We start from the raw sequence: 17,044 nt of genomic DNA on the forward strand, positions 1-17,044 counted from the left end.
AACCTCATGGCTCAGGCAAGGAGAAGGACAGGATAGGGTGCTGGACATGATAGTTGAGGGGTGTGCTGGCTTGTCTCGATGCATTGGTGGCATGATGCTACTTCATTTATTAGGAGGTTCATCATACAATAGCAGTTTTAGAGAGTACTCTGTTTCGGGCAGATAGGTTGTTAGGTTGGGCAGGTTGGAAGTGCTTGCCTTTTGTTGTTGTGCTTCGGGTCGCGGGAACGCTCTATGTGTTTTGTGGCTGTCTGCCTATACGCCATCTTCACAAGCGTGGTAGGTCTTAGTGACCATCCTTATATACTGGGCCTCACTCAGAGGTTCAAGGGAGCCGTCGATGGTCTTTCTTCTGACCTGTGGTAGCAGCTCGTAGGGTTCTTTGGTACAGTTGGTATTCATGTTTCTCTTTATACATGCATAGTTGGCAGGCAGGCATTATCATCTTTATTTTATTTAGATAAAGTTTTTTTTTTAAATCAACTCCGGTGGGTGTGTGGGCGTCACTGTTGCGTGTTTATTGTCCGCTCCAGCTAAGTCGTGTAGGCAGAGGTCGGGTGCCTCTGTGAGGTTCGGGGTTGCATCTGGTCTACAGAGTGAGTGCGAGGACAGGTCGTTTCCAAAGCTGACAATGAGCAACTGCTGTCTCTAAGAAAATTAAACTCTTCAAAAAAAATTAAAATTCTATATTATATAGGTTTGTACTTTTTTTGATTGAATATTTCGGTGGGTCCATTGGTGAATCAAACAGAGCCTTTGCCAGGGGACTGAAAGCACAGATGGCAGTGTTAGGGACATTTTTGGTACTGTGTGTGCATGTTATGCAGAGGACAGCCTGCAGGAGTCACCTCAGGACGGCAGGAATGAATGTCTCCTCTTTTTAAGAACAGGATTTCTCATTGTCTAACTCAGCGAGCAGGTTTTGTTGGGGCTAGATGGTCTTGCGTCACGTTGAGCCCCATTTGGTTCGCACCTCTACCGGGTCCTCAGTGGGTTGGGGATGGGCAGCTAAGGGTATACATCCAGGCTAGCATCCTATATTGGCTTTGGGTGCGATCGAGGGCTCAGGTATGTTCATTTGCTTAAAGGAAGCCGCGGAGCTAAGTCAGAGCTGTCTCGTGGCCGGGAAGCCCTTGAGAAGGCATTTGTTGTTCGATTTGTCTCTCTTTCCACTTGTGCGTTCTTTGCTTTTTTGTTCGCTTTTTTTTCAGTGTTCAAATGGTGTCGTTGCGTGTTGTTGGAGGTCCATTAGTTTTGGTTAGCTCGTCATGGTGTGTATCTCAGTCTTGTTTTTTGGAGGATAGCAATGCCGAATTGCCAGCATGGCCACATTCCGCAGTCGAACACCATTGTGGTGATGCAGCTGGCAGCTTCAGTATCCTAAGGCGTTTTACTATTGCTATATGTTCGGTGTCAGATCTCGAGGCAGGATTTCTGAATATCCTTTTCTCCATTATTTTTTTATTTTTTCTATGTACGTGTCTTTTTTCCAGGCTTGGACCTTGCATGATTTCTATCGATGATTTTAAGTGGTGTAAAAGAAGGTGATTTTTGTGGTTATTCTACCTTCTTTTTTAAACTTTTGGTTCTTTTTTTAAATGTAGTTTCCTAAGTGTTCTCTAGTGAATCAGTAGGCGTTTCACGATATTGACTGATATTGTCCAATGGGTTGTTTAGTGTGTTTCAGTGTGGAGCTGTGGCATATATTAGAACTTTATTCTATCTTGTTGTTGTGGTTTTTTTGAGGAGGCCACTTGGAGGGGGTTTCATTGTTACACAATTCTCCGTCTTGACGTCTTGTCTCTATATCACTTTTAGATGCGACTTTTAATGGCGGACCTTTCCCAATGTTATTCCCTTATGATGCCTACTTTGGGTGGTGGTTTGGGGTCTCGCAGTAAGGGTGTGTAGGCGAGGGAGATTAGGCCCAGTAAGCCAGTATAGCAGACACAGAGACCGAGTTGTGGGCTTTTGGGCATCCGGAGTGCAAGCTGGTACTGAGTTGACTTACAGGTACACTCTAAAGCAGGAGGAGCCCATTTGCGCCTTCCTCGCGCTCTTAGTGTTTGTGGGAGTTATAGGAAAGCTTTCACAAAGCCAGACTTATAAGGTGGCCAGGTCTATTTATTCTGATAATGTATCGTGCCTTTAAACAAAGTTTATTTGTTTTTCGGGTTGTGGTCATCCATCAAGGAAACTGGGTTTGTTTCTGTGGCTTTGCACTTTCACATGGTCTTGGTAGTGTTGCTTTTTAGTGCTCCTGGGTCAGAGTCCTGGGAGATCGCGCCCGTTGGTTACTTTTTGGTTGTGCAGAAGGTGGTGCGTGGACCAAGTGTGCCTAAGGATCGAGGCTGGACTCTTGGTTAGATCTTTAGTGTCATGGAGTTCGGACGGGTGTTGTGCTTGGCTTCAGAAAACATATAATCGCAGCAAGCCGCAGTTGTAAGTAGGTTAGCAGTACGGTGGGATATTGGTTTCTTTCCAGAACTAACCATTTTTTGAGAACTGGATACTCGCAGAGTTGAGAATCTAAGATCTTAACTTAGTCTTTTCGCCTGCTTCGTCGGGTTCAGTTGAGCAGTATTCGGAGTCAGTCCAGAAGTGGTACTCGGTTGTTGGTTGTGTCAGCTCTAGTGCCAGGTTTATAGACGGATCTATTTTGGTCACGGTTGGTCGCCTGGGAATTTTCTCTCAGACTGATACATGACAGGTCTTTTTTTGTTTTGTTTGGTTGGTTTTTTGGGCTTTATTTGTTTTCAAGACTCAGAGTTTTTTGCTGTGTAGGCCTTGCGCCTTTCGTTGAATCTCATCGTCTGTACCCAGGCAGCCTGCTGAACTAAGGAGATGATTCTGCCTGCCTCTGCCTTTCCTTAGTGTGGCATTAAAGTGTGATGTCCTATCCTGATGCGTTCCCGGTTCGTAGCAGACAGGTCTTAAACTAGCACTGCGGGGTTCCTTTATCCCTGTGTCTCGGCCTGGGTATGCCAATTGTTGGGCTCCCTTGAATAATGTGCCAGAGTTTGGGGTTACATTAGGCTCCAGTTAAGGCAACATCTCTCATTGTGTTTTCACCTCTAGGCATTATGGGAGATAACTTGGAAAATAAACAACTTCTATAAAGGATTTATTGGTTGGGTCCAGTTCCAGAGACTTTTTATGGTCGGATTGGCCTAGTGGCTATGTCTCCATGATCATATATTGATTTATGGTTCTATTGGTGATAGTATAAGCATCGGTGGTGGATTAAAGTTGCATTTAATCAAGGAAGGAGGTAGTTATTAGATTCAGGTTTGTGGGACAGTATACTATTACTACCTTTGCAAGACACTGGTTCAGTGGGTGTAGCTGTTTCATACGCATTAAGTCTTATTCTCGCAACGTGAAGCCTATTTTTCGTGCCTGGCCAGTGGTACTCTCTGATGATTAATTATTGTGATGTTCTATGTCATTTTATGTAATGGCTCAAAGTCACGCCGCTCAAGTCCATTCTGGTGTCACCTTTGGGGATCAAGTCGCGTGTCGGAACATGTGGTGGCTCTCTGAGGATGAGTGGGACTGTTTTCGTGAATTGATTTTTCTAAGCCTAGCGGTTCAGGAAAGGCTGCACACTAAGGGCTTACCTGGATGGTTCCGCATCAGGTTGGGGATTAGAGATTGGAAGTTTTGCCTGTTTTGGTCCGCAGTATTGCTGTTGCCCTGGTGGGGATGTGCAGCATGAGGATAAAGTCACAAGAACATTCTGGAATAATTATGACCCACTGCTCTCTGAATCGACTTTGGAGAAGTCTTGGCCAGTTTGTTTATGGAGAGATATTGATGTTCATATGCTGTTGTCCACCTCCCGCTTATACACATTGTCGACTTATGCTCTAGTTCGGAAGCGTGGGAGGCCTCTATATCGAATGTGACGAACGACGTGAATGAACCACATATGCCAGAAAAGGAGGTGACTCGGACAGGCGTTCCATCATGTAATCTAATGCTTACGGGATATGGCTGATTGTCTTGCCAGTGGCCCTTGGTGTCTACAGCAGATAAACGAACTTTAGGCGATTCTAATTGGTCAGGAAACACGCCAATATGACTTATATGGAACCAGCTGCTCTTAACAATGTGATGTGCGGTAGGGAGGGAAAAGCTTAGAACATGAGAGGTTGGCTTATACCAGGTACTAAATGGTACATTCAGCAGGACATGAATCTCCGTGTTACAGACTTTCTGATGCAGTTTGGTGGTGGAGCTTTGAGTTAAAAAGAGCCAAGTAAGCCTTCTAGGGTTTTAGAAATCTTAATTAGCATCTTTATTTCAGGGTTCTTCGTGGCCCCTTATCTATTTCTAGGAAACTAGAAGAACTAAGGAATAGGTATGTTATATTTCCTCGGTCTAACTCGAGTGGCAGTCAGACACAGTGGAAAGCCCATGGCTAGCTTTGGACAATATGTGATTATGTCATTAGGAAGTGGGAGGTTGAGGGGGGTGGATGTGTATTCTTTATGTGAAAGCCTTCATTTAAGTTGGTGGTTCCCATAGAGGAGGTTCTCGCTCTGTTGTCCATCTGATTTTTTTAGATGTCTTCTTTATGAGTTATTGGATTGACATAAATACTTTGTCTCTTGCACAGGAGTCCATGTCCGTGACAGTTCTTCAAGGATGGAACACCATGTTGGTGAATGAGCGGTGTGAAATGGAGGGGCACATGATCGTTGGTCGGTTTGCTATCTGGTGTTCGGTAACATGGTGCTTTGCCATCCAGGGGTTAACCCTTTCTGCACACTTTTTTTGGTTTTTTTGGTTGGTTTTTTGGTTTGTGTGGGTGTTTTACTTTTGGCAATTGGTTCTAGTGGTAGAGTGATTGTGCCCGGGTTCGTAGTTTCATTTGTTGTAAGTGCCTATGGTCTTCACTAATGACGCCTCAGAATGTGGACCTATGCGTGGGGACAGGTCTTTTTTGTTTGTTGGTTTTTGTTTTGGTTGGGGGTAGTTGTTTGAGACTCTCGAGGGTCTCTCTTACACAGTTTGGCCTGGTTCCTTCTGATACTGGCAGAGATCAGCCTGCCTCTGCCTCCCAGGTGTGGGATTAAAGTTAGTGAACAACACACCTGGCTTCCTGAATATGGAGGTTTGTGAAGGAGTGGTTATCTTAAGTGGTTGGGGGGTGCCTTTAATGGGTGTGAACCCTTAATTCAAAGTTTTATTTTTTGGTGTTTTTTTTTTTTTATTTGCGGAGTGACGTATGACAGTTGAGGACACTCCATCCAGCAAGGAGCACAGAAAGATTTCCATCTGCAGACAGAGGATGAGTATTAAAAGTTCTGCAGATGATATCCCAAACCTTGATCTGCGCGAGATCTTGGATGGCTTCTCTAAAATCTGGAGTTATACGCCTGCTGAGCATAGACGCCAGTTCCCGTTACTTCCGAGATGAGCGAAATTAAGCTTAATGCATCAGCAGTAGTTCTTACGTTAGATTTGTGTGGGAAATACAGAGGGAATGAGAAGGTTTCTTCAGCATCGCTGCAGTTACTCGTTTTGTTATCTGTGTTTCACTTTTTTTTTTGGTCACTGTTATGAAGACTCCCTGATGGGCAGTTTTAAATATGTCGCTCTTTGTACCAGCGTAACCCGCGTCGGTGGGTGACGTTGTGGTAAACCCTACCTGTGCAAGGAACGCTCGGAGGAGGAACTGGCGCAGGGGAAGATTGTTGTGTGTCGGTGATCTTCTATTCTGGTAGCTGTGTAAGTCGTCTGGACAAGTAATTCGCGAGCCTTCTACTGCTTGTGGACTCATTTACCTGTGTTGGGCTTGCAATATTTCACTCTTTCTCATGGACGGGGTGGGGCTTAGTCGACCTTGAGTGAGTATCATTGCGCTGCTTGTATCGCTGGGTTCGGGCTAGGAGGTCCGTGCCGACCGGTTTGCGCTGCTTGGTTTTTTTAACGCAAGAGCCGCGGGTCACGAGCATAAGTCCCGGCCGGCTTGGTCTGTGGCCTCACACGCTTTTATTGTTCTCCGCGCTATCATCTCGCGGGTGGGACCGCCTGCTCTTCTATTTCTTGTTTTGGCCTATCCGAGCGGTTGCCTATGCGCTATCCCGTGCGACCGGATCAACCCCTTCTGTTGCATATCGTGCGTGCGGTCCGGATGTCCACGGCGCTGAGAAGGCTTCCGCTCCCCGCGTGCGCCATGGCCTTTTGGCCTTTCCCGGTGTCGTTCATCGGAGTGCTCACTTCACTTCCGTCCTCGGCTTAGTCTTCTTGCACCTTGTTGAGTTCGTGTTCGCCTCCGATGTCTTGTTCCCGGCCCTATCGCGGGTGCCTCTTGTTGCCCTATTTTGCTCGCGTGGTGTTTTGTGTTTGGTGGTGTGGTTTCGGTTTTTGGTCTTTTTTGTTGGTCCGCTCGCGCTCGTGCTGAGGTCGGGGGTTCAGCGCGCTTGACGTGAAGTTGGGCGCGCTGTGGCAGCTGTGTGTGGGTTCTTGTGTGGTGTGGCCTTTTGTCTTTGTGCCTTATGGTCCAATGGCGGAACTGAGTTCTCGTTCTGCTTGGATTGCGTTCCCCGGCGTGCAGTCTAAGGGTGCCATTGTGGCGCCGAGTAGAGCTTGAGCGAGTGTGTGTGTCCCGAGCGCTAACTTGTGTTTTCGGGCTTGCGAGGTGCGTTCGGTGAGTGTCGGTGGTTCTCCATGATAGCAGGGGCAGCGGAGACGCCGGAACTGGCCAGCGCGTCTTGTGCGGCGAAGCTCTTCTTTAGTCGCGTCTAGGCGTTCCCGCTCGGGTGAAGTAGTCGAAGCCGATGTTATTGCGAGTTGGTCCACGCGCTGGTTTGCGGCGGGTTACGCGGCTGAGGGAGCTGGGCTTTCGTTGGGATGGGCGTGAAGGCGTGCGCTGCCCTTATGGCGCCTCGTGGTGTGACATTTGTAAGCTGTGTATATGGGGAAGGGCTTGTTTGAGCAATTGCTGGTGTGCATTTGTGGATAACTTCTCTTTCGTGGTAGGAGTATGGCGAGCGTTCGGTTTGTCTCTCGTTTTGGCTGGTAGTCGCCAGGTTTGTTTATTTCCTTGTACGTTGGTTGTTGTAGGTTGGTTGTTCGATGTGCCTGTGGAAGCTGACTCGTAAAGGCCTGGGCTTCGGGGCTTACATTATAACATTCCTATTCGAGTTCCAAGATGTGGTAGTGGCTTGAGTTGTCTTCCTTTCTGTCTTCTGGAATGCAATGTTCAGGTGTTTGTTAGTGGGAACCGGTTTTTCGTTCGTTGGGCTCTTCGGGTTGTGTTGGTTCGGGGGGTGTGTTGTCGGTGTGATATCAGGTGGAAGTGTGAGAACTGCGAAGCAGGTTCAAGATGTGGATTGTGCCCGCCTAATGTAGAAAAAAAAGGAAAGTAGACATGGTGTCCGCGGGGGTGAGTCGTGGCATCTGTCGCGTTTGTAGTGCCATGCCCTCCAGAGGGTTGCGAAAGCGGGTTTAGGCATTATCTGCGGGAGTTGTGAGGTCGTGCGCGGCTAATCATGGTAGATTTTTTACACTAGGTAAATAACAAAATGCTATATATTCAGGGCCAGAAGATTTGTTTGCTGGTCTCTGTTATAATGTCGTCCTCTGCGCATTGAGCCTGACGCGCGGTGTCGTGGCTAGTACTTCCATATGAAACACACAGTAGGAGGAATCACTCCTGAGATGTTGTCTTCTGGAGCGGCGCCCAGCATTTGTCCCAATAAATAAGTTATATAATTAGAAATTTTTTGTGTTTAATGTAAGCATGGCATTTAGAGGTTAGAGACCGAAGTAAAATTGGTTTACTTTTTTAAGACTTATATCCTGAAGCACTTGACTCGGGGTTTAGTCAGAGTCGCATGCGTTCAGGTTCGTTGAAAGGGGGTGCTGGGTTTTCTTGGGTTGTTGTGTTATTATGGGTACAACACTAGAGCACACATGTTGTGAGTTGCCGTGAAAGGATGAATATCCGGAAAGCCTTTACAGCTCAACAAACTCTGTTTGACTTCTTCGGTGGGCCGGAGTGGCCTTTGAGTGGAAAAAGATTACTCTCAATCATGGGACTCTTAACAGTGGTTCCTTTTTTTTTCAAACAGGGTTTTCACAGTGTATTGTTAGGTCTGACTTTTGAAGTTTGAATCGCATTCTCTGATTGTTCCTACTCTTCAGCCTCTTCTGAAGTGCTGTTGTATTCTTGTTCTTATTTCTTCACTCTGTCTTATAGTAGGAGTTAACGATTCTTGGGGTGGGAGTTGTAGCTTTAGGTTCTGATACGAGCCGAGGCTACCTCGTGTAATTTGGTCTTTGCTATGTTCGCTGCTTGGTGCGCTGTGATTTCAAGCAGGGTTTATGAAGCGGCTGGTGGGTCTGGCAAGGTCCCCCTGGCTGTTTTTATGTGAGCATTTCTGGAACTAGCACACAGTGTTTCACTTGGAGGTTCCCTGGGCCACTGTTAAAAGTGTGAGCACCCTCTTACCCTGGGACGGGTGGTGGTGTTTTAGAGTTGGCTTCGTTGAATTTTGTTCTTGAGGTATTTGTCTGAGGTTGCTGTGGATATTTTGAAGAACGGTTTGTTACAATGGCCCGCAACATGATTGTAGGTGCTGTTTTGAACCTGTGTATGTGTCCTGCCTCTTTTGGGCATCTTGCTTTTTGAGAATGAAAGCTTCAGGGCCAGAGCTTTCTCTGGCAGATTAGACAAGCTTACGGGAGGATGCAGAGGAAGACACAGACCCGGTGAAGAAAGATGAGCCGTGCTGCTGAAATAGGCCAGCAGAAGGAGTACCAGTGTTGGCACAGCGTGGTGTGGGGGTTGGGCTGCGGGCTGCAGGTAACAGTCGAGCCAGAGACCGGAAACGGGAGCACTTCATCTTGAGGCAAGGAGGCCCCGGCAGTGTCACGGCCTCGGGAACAGGCACCAAGAGGGACTCTGTGCCTTGTAGGGTCGTAGGATGGCTGTGCAGGGCCTTTGTGCAGTTGTGACAGTTTGGTTGTCTTTAGGAAGGATCTTGGCGGTTCCAGAAAGATTACAATGTCATGCTCACTTTTCTCAGGGGCCAGGCCTAAGAGATGCACATATGGGACGGAGGCTGCTTTCCATTCATCCACTTGCTCTTCTTGTGATGTCACTTTGAAGCCTGTGCCCTGGTGGGGGTCCCTTCAAGCTGGCATATGGGTGATTAAGATTTGGTGATTGGTACTTTGATGGCCGGGTTTCTTGACGGCGGTGCCAGCTCAGGCCTGCGTTGATGCTGGTGTAGTTGGTTCTGCAGGTTTGGTTCTTTCCTGCTATTGTTCACTATGGAAGACTCTTGGCATGAATGTTTTGTTCAGGGGCTTTGACTATTGGTCGTATGTCAGGATCTTCACTTTTAGAGCGCGGTTTTCTCAGACTTGTTAGGGTGCTCATACCGTTAGCAAGCCTGTTGATTTTTCAAAAATACTTTATTCATTTACCATGTTATATATTGGGACTTACTAGCTAATAATGACCAGTTATGAAGTTAGTTACGAAATACTTTATGGGTTTGGATTGGTCGGAGTTGCACTATACAATGATTGGAATCTGGGTGTTAAAGGGTGCACAGGTTAGGTGTTAGATGTTGAGAACCACTGTTGACTTTGAAGGCCTGGTTTATTGTTTGTAGCAAATGGCAGAAGCGTTCCTGTTGTTTTGGTTTTTAAGTCTGCCCGTTCACAGGAGCTTCATCTCAGGAGTTGTTGTATAGTTCAATATCGGTATCTTGTCTGAACTGTGTGTTGTCTTGTATATGGATGGGAACAGGGGCTCGTCCTTGCTATCTTTCCATCTGAAGTAGGAACATGCTGGCCCTATGTTTTGCTGTTTGGATGCAGATGGTTCTTCATTGTTGATGGTGATGATACAGACTCACTTCTTTGCTGCTTCTGAATTTGTTGGTTTGTTGTTCTGCCATGTTAGGTCGGAGCTGTATAGTGGAATATTTGCTTGGCTGATGCGCAGTTGGGAGGAAGAGTGACCGGCAGACCTGGGTTTTGAGACCGTTATGACTAATTAAGAAACGGCTATGGTTTCTGAACGAGTCTTTTTTTTTTTTTGTTCCACGGGTGATGAGTGAAGCCTTCGTACGAGGAAATAGGCAGGTCATCTGTCCTGGAGTCCTGTGACAGTCCTGGGGTTGCATCATGGTTGTCTTTGGTGTAGTACCTTGTGTTTTTTTTTGTGGTGGCCGGTTGGCTGCTAGGTTCCGGAATGCCAGTATACTCAGTTGTTGCGGTGGTGTTTTTTGGTGGAGGGTATTTGTTTTTTTTTTTGTGGTTTTTTGGGTGCTTGTGAAAACATTTTTTGGGCGTGTGTTTGTTGGTTTTTTTTTTTTTGTTTTTTTTTGTTTTTTTTTTTTTTGTTGGTGTTTTTTTTGTTTTTTTTTTTTTGTTTTTTTTGTTTTTTTTTTTTGTTTTTGTTTTTTGGTTGTTCTTGGGTTTTTAACTTGCCCTCATTGTGTTTTTCTATGTTGTCATTTTCCCATCGTTCTGACAGCCTGGATGTGTTTGTTTCCTCACGGCTGCCTGGTTTCACGCATGCCGCCATTTTCGCTTTGTTTTTTTTTTTTTGGTTGTGTCATGTCTGCGTGAGAGTCTGTTGGACGGGGAGGCGGGTTCTGCTAGTAGCCTATGCTGGAGTTGGTGCCTGTTGTTGGGTTTGCCCTGTGGGTGGACAGGTGGGCAGTTTACAGGTTTCCTGGTCTGGGGCTGTTTTGCGGTGCCTTGGCGGCTGTTTATGGTTGGGTTGGTCTTTGTTGCGGTGGGTTGGTTTGTGTTTTTCTGCGCGGTTGGGTCATGGTTAGTAATGTGCGGTGTTTTGGTGTCCTGCTGCTTTCAGGTTTGGTGGGTTAATTGGTTTGGGTTGTGGGTCTTGGTGTATGGCACTCGGTTGGGTTTGCATCATGTTACAGGACACGGACTTGGTTGGTTAAAGTGCTTTTTGCCTTTCGAGTTTCTCTCTCAATTTTTGGTGACACTCAGGTGATCCTTTTTTGGAATAGATATATCATGTTCCAAGTGTCTGGCCCACTTATAAGGTGCAAGGGCTGCTCTGTGGCTGGGTTCTCTGGTTCTGGTTTCTGGGTTCCGGTTTGTTGGAGGATACTGCGGTTGGTGTCGTGTCTTAGCTCGGTTTTCCCTTTTGTCTTCGGTTTCTATCCAGTGTGGGCTGGTGTCATGGTTTGTGTGGATGGCCTCTTTAACACGTTTGCCTGGCGTGGAACAGACAGGTTTGTCCTGTGGGTTGTCAGTTGTTTTTTTTATGTGGCCGCCAAGTGTGTTCCTGGTCAGCAGGTAGCCTCTCGGTTGCTTAGTTTTATTACTGCTCATTTTGTTTGTCAGCCTTTCTTTGCTTTCAGGCCGCTTGGGTTCAGGCGATGTTTTCCAGTGCTTGGTGGTGGTGGTACTGCAGAGCCCCGCCACCCAGCTCACTCTTCTGTTGAGGACCCGTCTGCCACTTTTATAATGTACTGTGTAATCTTCTAGGTATCAATGCTTCCGATTCCTTCATGCCTTTTCTCAAATACTATTTATCAGGGTGCAGATATGGCAAACCCTTGCACGTTATTTGTGCGCTCGGTGCTCTAGTGTTTGTTGTGAGACGATTAGTGAGGTTGGCTGGTTGCATGTTGGGTTTGTTGGCGTTGTGGTTGTAATTAGGCTTAGTGTCGTCTCGTGGTTTTTTGGTTGTGTTGTTTTTGGGCTGGTATGTGTTGTCTGTTGGGTTCACGGTTTTGTCTGAGGCGAGTGTGATGTGGAATGTATTTGCCATGTTTTCTGGTCGGGTTTGTTCTGCTTCCTGCCTGGGCTGTATGTACGCTGCTCTATAGTTCTCCTGCGGTTGTTCCTGCCAGGTGGCCTCGTTTTGTTGCTTTGTGTGGTTTTTGTGGTTTTTGGATCCTTGTCAGTCATTCTGTGTTTGTTCGATGCTAGGTCTTGCTCACGTTATTTTGTTTTATCTTGGTGATATGGACTAGAAATAGGGACTGGAGTCTTCCAGTGGGATGTTGGTGTTGTTTGGGCCTCTTATAGGATTGTTGGGGTGCATGCTGAGATGCTCCTCGGTCCAGATGTTATATGAGAGTTTGTGGGTAGCTCTCCCGGTGTTCAAATGGTCTCTCTGGAGATAGGTCGCTCCTGATCTTGATTTTCCGGGGTGAGTCTGGTCTTGGCAAGGCAAGTTCAGGGATGGCGTGTGAGGCTTTGTGTTTGGGTTTGCGTCCTTGAGGTGGGTTTTGTGAGTATTAGTGTAGAGTTGGCTTGCTGCGTACATTAGAAGGTGGGGCATAGGCCGGGGTTTTTGGTGGCGCTTGCTCTATGGTGTGGTCTTTTTCCTGTCGGTGCTTGGTGCAAAGGGGTGTGTATGTGCGTATTGACTGATCGTATTTTGGCGAGAAGGTAGACGCGTTGATTTGTGCACTTTAACTGCGCTTAGTTTGTTTTGGAAGCGGGACGGTTGGTGGAGCCGGGATGGGCAGCAAGATGCCTGCATGGGTACGTTGGAGGAGAGATGTGAGTGGCTGGTTTGGTTATAATACAGGTTATAAGCTGTTGTTTGGTACCGTTTGTTTGTTTGGCGTTTTGGTGTTTTTGGTTTGTTTGTTTTTTTGGGTGTGGTGGGTTTTGGGGGTTGTGTCTGTTCGGTGGGTTTGGTGGCTGGTGGTGTGTGTGGCTGTGGGGGGGTGTGTCGGTAACAGTGATAAACGTCTTTATATTGCACGAGGGCTCCTTCATTCATGACTGTTCCGTGCTGACGCAGCAGTGGCAGCTTCGGGGGCAAGCTTTCCCCCCGGCAGCATGCATCGATCTGGTGGGTCGGCTGGTTTGCTGGTGTGGGTTGTGATTTGCTGAGGTGACTCGGTTCCTGCTTATCGTCCCCGTCCCACCTTGGAGCGATATTGCCAGAGGTCCTTGAGATAGATTCTCTTTCTCTGGTCGCTTCAGTTTGAGCTATGTTCTGCAGAGATGGGAGGGCGGCTGGGGTTCAGGGAGTTTGGCTGGGGGCCGAGGCTGGTCGGTTTTTGTTTTGTCACGTGTGTGAGTTTCTGTGGTCTTACTTTTTTGGTCTCACGTTTGTGGCGGAATGGCCAGCCTTTTTCGAATTACGCTACGGGTGTGGTAGGACTGTGTGAGTTGGGCCGTGGCCGTCTTGGTTCAGGGTTGTTGATGAGCCCTTGCCCTCTTTGGAAGGTTTGACCCCGTGAAGTGTCCTGTTGAGCTTAGGTGTATGACAGTCCTTTGGGTCTTTTTGGGACTCAATTTTTCAAAGTTAGGGTGTTTTTTGATTTGTTGTTTTTGTTTGAGTACATGGGTTGGGGTTTGTTCTCTGTGTTAATGTATGGTGGTCGGCGGCTGGGCTTTGTCGGCTGCGATCTGCACTGCTGGAGGGACGCAGTGTGTTGGGGGTGTTGTTGTTTGTTTTTTTGGTTTTTTTGTGTTGGGGGGGGTGTTTTGGTGTTGGGTTTGTTGCCTTGACGCTGCAAGATGTCACAGAGAGTGCCCGCGTGGGGCTGGCCTCTGCGCAGTTCGTCTCGAGGTGGTCTGGGGAGGATTTTGCTATAATGTTGGTTCTGAGTGCGGATCTATTATGTCATCAACCGTTGTAGTGGTTTTGGGTGGTGGGGGCCTGGCCAGTATGATGTTGGCTTGAGGGTGACAGGGGGCTTTTTTTGGTAAGGTAGTTCAGCGGTTGAGTTGTTATATTATTGGTGTCGCTGGAGGGTAGTGTGATTGGGGGTGGTTGTGTTTGTGTGTGGTGTGTGTGTGGTGTGTGTGTGTGTGTGTGTGTGCCTAGTTTTCCTTGTTGTCTGGTCCACGGCTTATGGGTCCGTGCTTACTGTAGGAGTAGGGGGTGCTGTTGTTGGTTGCGTGTGCTGGGTTAGCAGTGCAGAGCTTTTTCCCTTGGCCGTCCCTGTATGTGAACAATCTATGTTGGCCGGTTGGTGCCCGGTCATTATCACATCTAGTGAGATGTGTGCCTAGGATGTTATTGGGTTTGTTGTTTTCAAGTTGCGTTTTCCTGGTTGTTTTGATTTGGGGATATGGTGAGTTCGGGAGCTTGTTGTGTATGCTTTGCCGTAGCTCGGCTTGGTGTGTGGGAGTCGTTGAGGTAGGGCTGGCAAGGTTGGTGGATAGATTTAGCCTTACTGTGCGGGCTGTGGATATGGGAACCCTGGGGCTAGGTTGGGCTGAGGTTAAAGTGGGGTTGGGCTTGATAAGGCTGCTTGTGCTGTGGGACAGGGGAGTGGCTTGGCAGGGTGGGAGCCGCCCTGGGCCCAAGGGTTTGCAGGTTAACAGCTGCATGCTGTGCGGGTGCTGGGGGGGAACGGGCATGCCTCAGGTACAGGGGGTCTTTGTTCACTGAAGCTCTCAGGATAGTGGATCTGGACAGGTTTTGTTGGTGGAGTGTGTGTGAGTGTTGCATATTTGTGGTCTATTTGTCTCACTCTATATTTGGCTCTGTGTGTCTGGCTTATTATCCTTTGAACTATGGTGTATTTGTTTTACAGGTTGTTGGACTTCTCGTGTGGTGTCGGTTCTACAACAGAAGAGCATTTTTTTTTCTCTCGGTTCTTGCGGGTTCTCGAGTGTTCGGTGTTCGGTGTATTTAATAAGTGGTTGTTAAGCGCTTGGTATTTGGAGGTTGCCTGGCAGTTCTTTCTTGGTGTGGTAAAGCGAAGTTTGGGCTGTAGTTTTTGTTTTGGTGCTTTGGGTAGATGTTGCTGAAGTTCCTATACACTTGTCCGCTGTGTAGTGTTGTTCCGATGTGTAATGGTGAGGCATGGTTGCTGGGCTGCCGCTAGGTGTTGGCAGGGATTGTCGGCACAGGAGCGGCAATAGGAATTGATCTCGCCCTGTCCCCTTACGATAGTGCTACATATTTTGGTGTTTTTTGTTGGGTGGTGGCTTTGGGTTGGGGGATTGCAGCACTACTGTTAGTGCGCGCTGTCTCGATTTTCTGGCTTTGATGTCTGCGTGGTTGGTGTGGTTTGCATCCTTGCTTTGTCGCGATGGTGGTTGCTTGTTTGTTGTAGGCTTGCTGGCAGATTTGGGTTGGTTGTGGGGGTGTGGTTTCTGTTTTTGGTTGTGTCGGTGGGCTGGTTCTCGTGTTGCGCTGGTTCCTCTTTCTAGTGCCTGTGCTTTCATGGCCGAGTGCTTTTGCGCTGGGCTGGGTGCCTTTTGTTCGATGTCTGTAGCTAGCTCCGCTCTGGCTTCACTCAGCTATGGTGTCTTTGCATCGGATGCCGCTCTGCACCTATTCAGGTTGTGCCTGCCTTGCATCGAAGCAGGTGTTTGCTTTGTCGTGTCGCGGATTGTGGTAACGTCAACTCACTGTCGTATGTGGCTGTATTTGATGGGCTTTAGAACTGTCTGGTCTGCCGGGTTGCCGACGTCCTGATTGGGGGTTGTGTCAAGTGTTTGGTGCATGCTGAGAGTCATTGTGGTTCCCCGCCTCAGCTCCCCTCACTTCCGTGGCTGGAGGCTCTTCCTCTGGGTGCTCAGATGGTTCGTGGATGTCTTCCCAGGTTGGGCTCAGAAGCAGCATAGCGCTTAATGCACAGCCCTGTTGGACTTTTGATTATGCCACTCTGAATATGATTTGTTAACCCTTCAGCTGCTGTGTAGGTTCCCAGGAGCTGTGACTTGGCTTGAAATGGCATCCTACGTGTCACAGACTTGTGTCTGCCCAGCACCCAGCCATGCGGGTTTGTTTAGGGAGGTATTTGAGTGTGTGTGTGTGTGTGTGTGTGTGTGTGTGTGTGTGTGTGTGTGTGTGTGTGTTAGTGTAGGTGCATGCACGAGTTTGTATCTGTGGAGTCAGCATCGGACTTGGTGTTGTTTTGGGGTTTTTTTGTTTTGTTTTGTTTTTGTTTTTTTGTTACAATAGGCATTTATTTAAAATGAGACATCTGCAGAGCAAATAACTCTTAAATTGTGATTCAGGCTGAACCAACTTCATAAAAATATGCTGAGACCAGGCATATCCACAGATTTTAACTACAAGTTCACTTCTTTGCCCATTCTTCTCTCTTCTTTCCCCAATAACCTCTTTCAGATAGAGTTCAAGGGAGAAACTGTCCTGTTCTAACTCCTCATATTTTGTCCACTGCTCCTTAGGCAAGATCTGATGCCTCAGTTGGGTCCAGGGCTCTCTCAATGCTAAACAGTCTGCTGTTTCGAAGGTCAGGAAGCCTTCTTATGGCTTTGTTCACGTCTTCAGTCTCAGATGCTGTATGATCTCACATTAACCCCAGTCTGTTGTTTATCAAATCCTGCAGCATTATGATACCATTTCCAAAAATGATCCAGCCACTTGCTTGACACTGCAACGTGAGGAAGCCTGCATCCTGTGTTGTTTTGTTTTTATTTGGTCTGGTTTTTGAGGTGGGGCCTCTCATTTGGCCTGGGTTCACCGATTAGGCTCTCTGGCCAGCAAGCTTCAGGGAGCTGCCTCAGTCTCCCCAGCATTAGGATTATAATCAAATGCCACCACCGTGTCCAGCTTTTTTAAATGTATATTCTGGGACTCAAACTCAGGCCTTGTTTACATGGCAGGCATTTTACCAAGAGAGCACTCCAGCCCTATACAACTCTTAAAAAGAACAAAGCACTAAGACAGTAGACAGCACCCAGTGTTGGATGGTGGCCCTAGAGGAGGGGTTGAGATGAGAGTTAGCTTCTGCCTGCAGAGCACTCAGCTGTGGTATGGGAGGGGAGTCAAAGAACCCATGAAAAGGATTGAGATCTGGGGGATTAGAGCTAGGGTGGCCAGAGTTTGCACACCAGATTGCCAGCATGTCCTGCACACTGGAGCAGAGCACCCTTGAAAGGGTTAATTTTTTATTAATTTATTTATTTTGTCATTGTTTTTTTCAAGACAGGGTTTCTCTGTATAGTTTTGATGCCTGTCCTGGATCTCTCGCTGTAGCCCAGGCTGGCCTCAAACTCCGCCTGGCTCTGTCTGTCTTCCAACAAGTTCACATGCTGAGTGCTGGGATTAAAGGCATGTGTCACCGCTGCCCAGCTTAATTTTTTA

At 47.5% G+C, this 17,044-nt stretch overlaps 1 pseudogene; it reads right to left on the bottom strand.

Moving 5' to 3' along the window:
• Window positions 1-15,891: 15,891 nt before the first annotated feature.
• On the bottom strand, window positions 15,892-16,352 carry LOC114703091 (annotated as a pseudogene).
• Window positions 16,353-17,044: the final 692 nt, after the last annotated feature.

The sequence above is a fragment of the Peromyscus leucopus genome, chromosome 14, assembly GCF_004664715.2.
Source record: "Peromyscus leucopus breed LL Stock chromosome 14, UCI_PerLeu_2.1, whole genome shotgun sequence".
NCBI lineage: Eukaryota > Metazoa > Chordata > Mammalia > Rodentia > Cricetidae > Peromyscus > Peromyscus leucopus.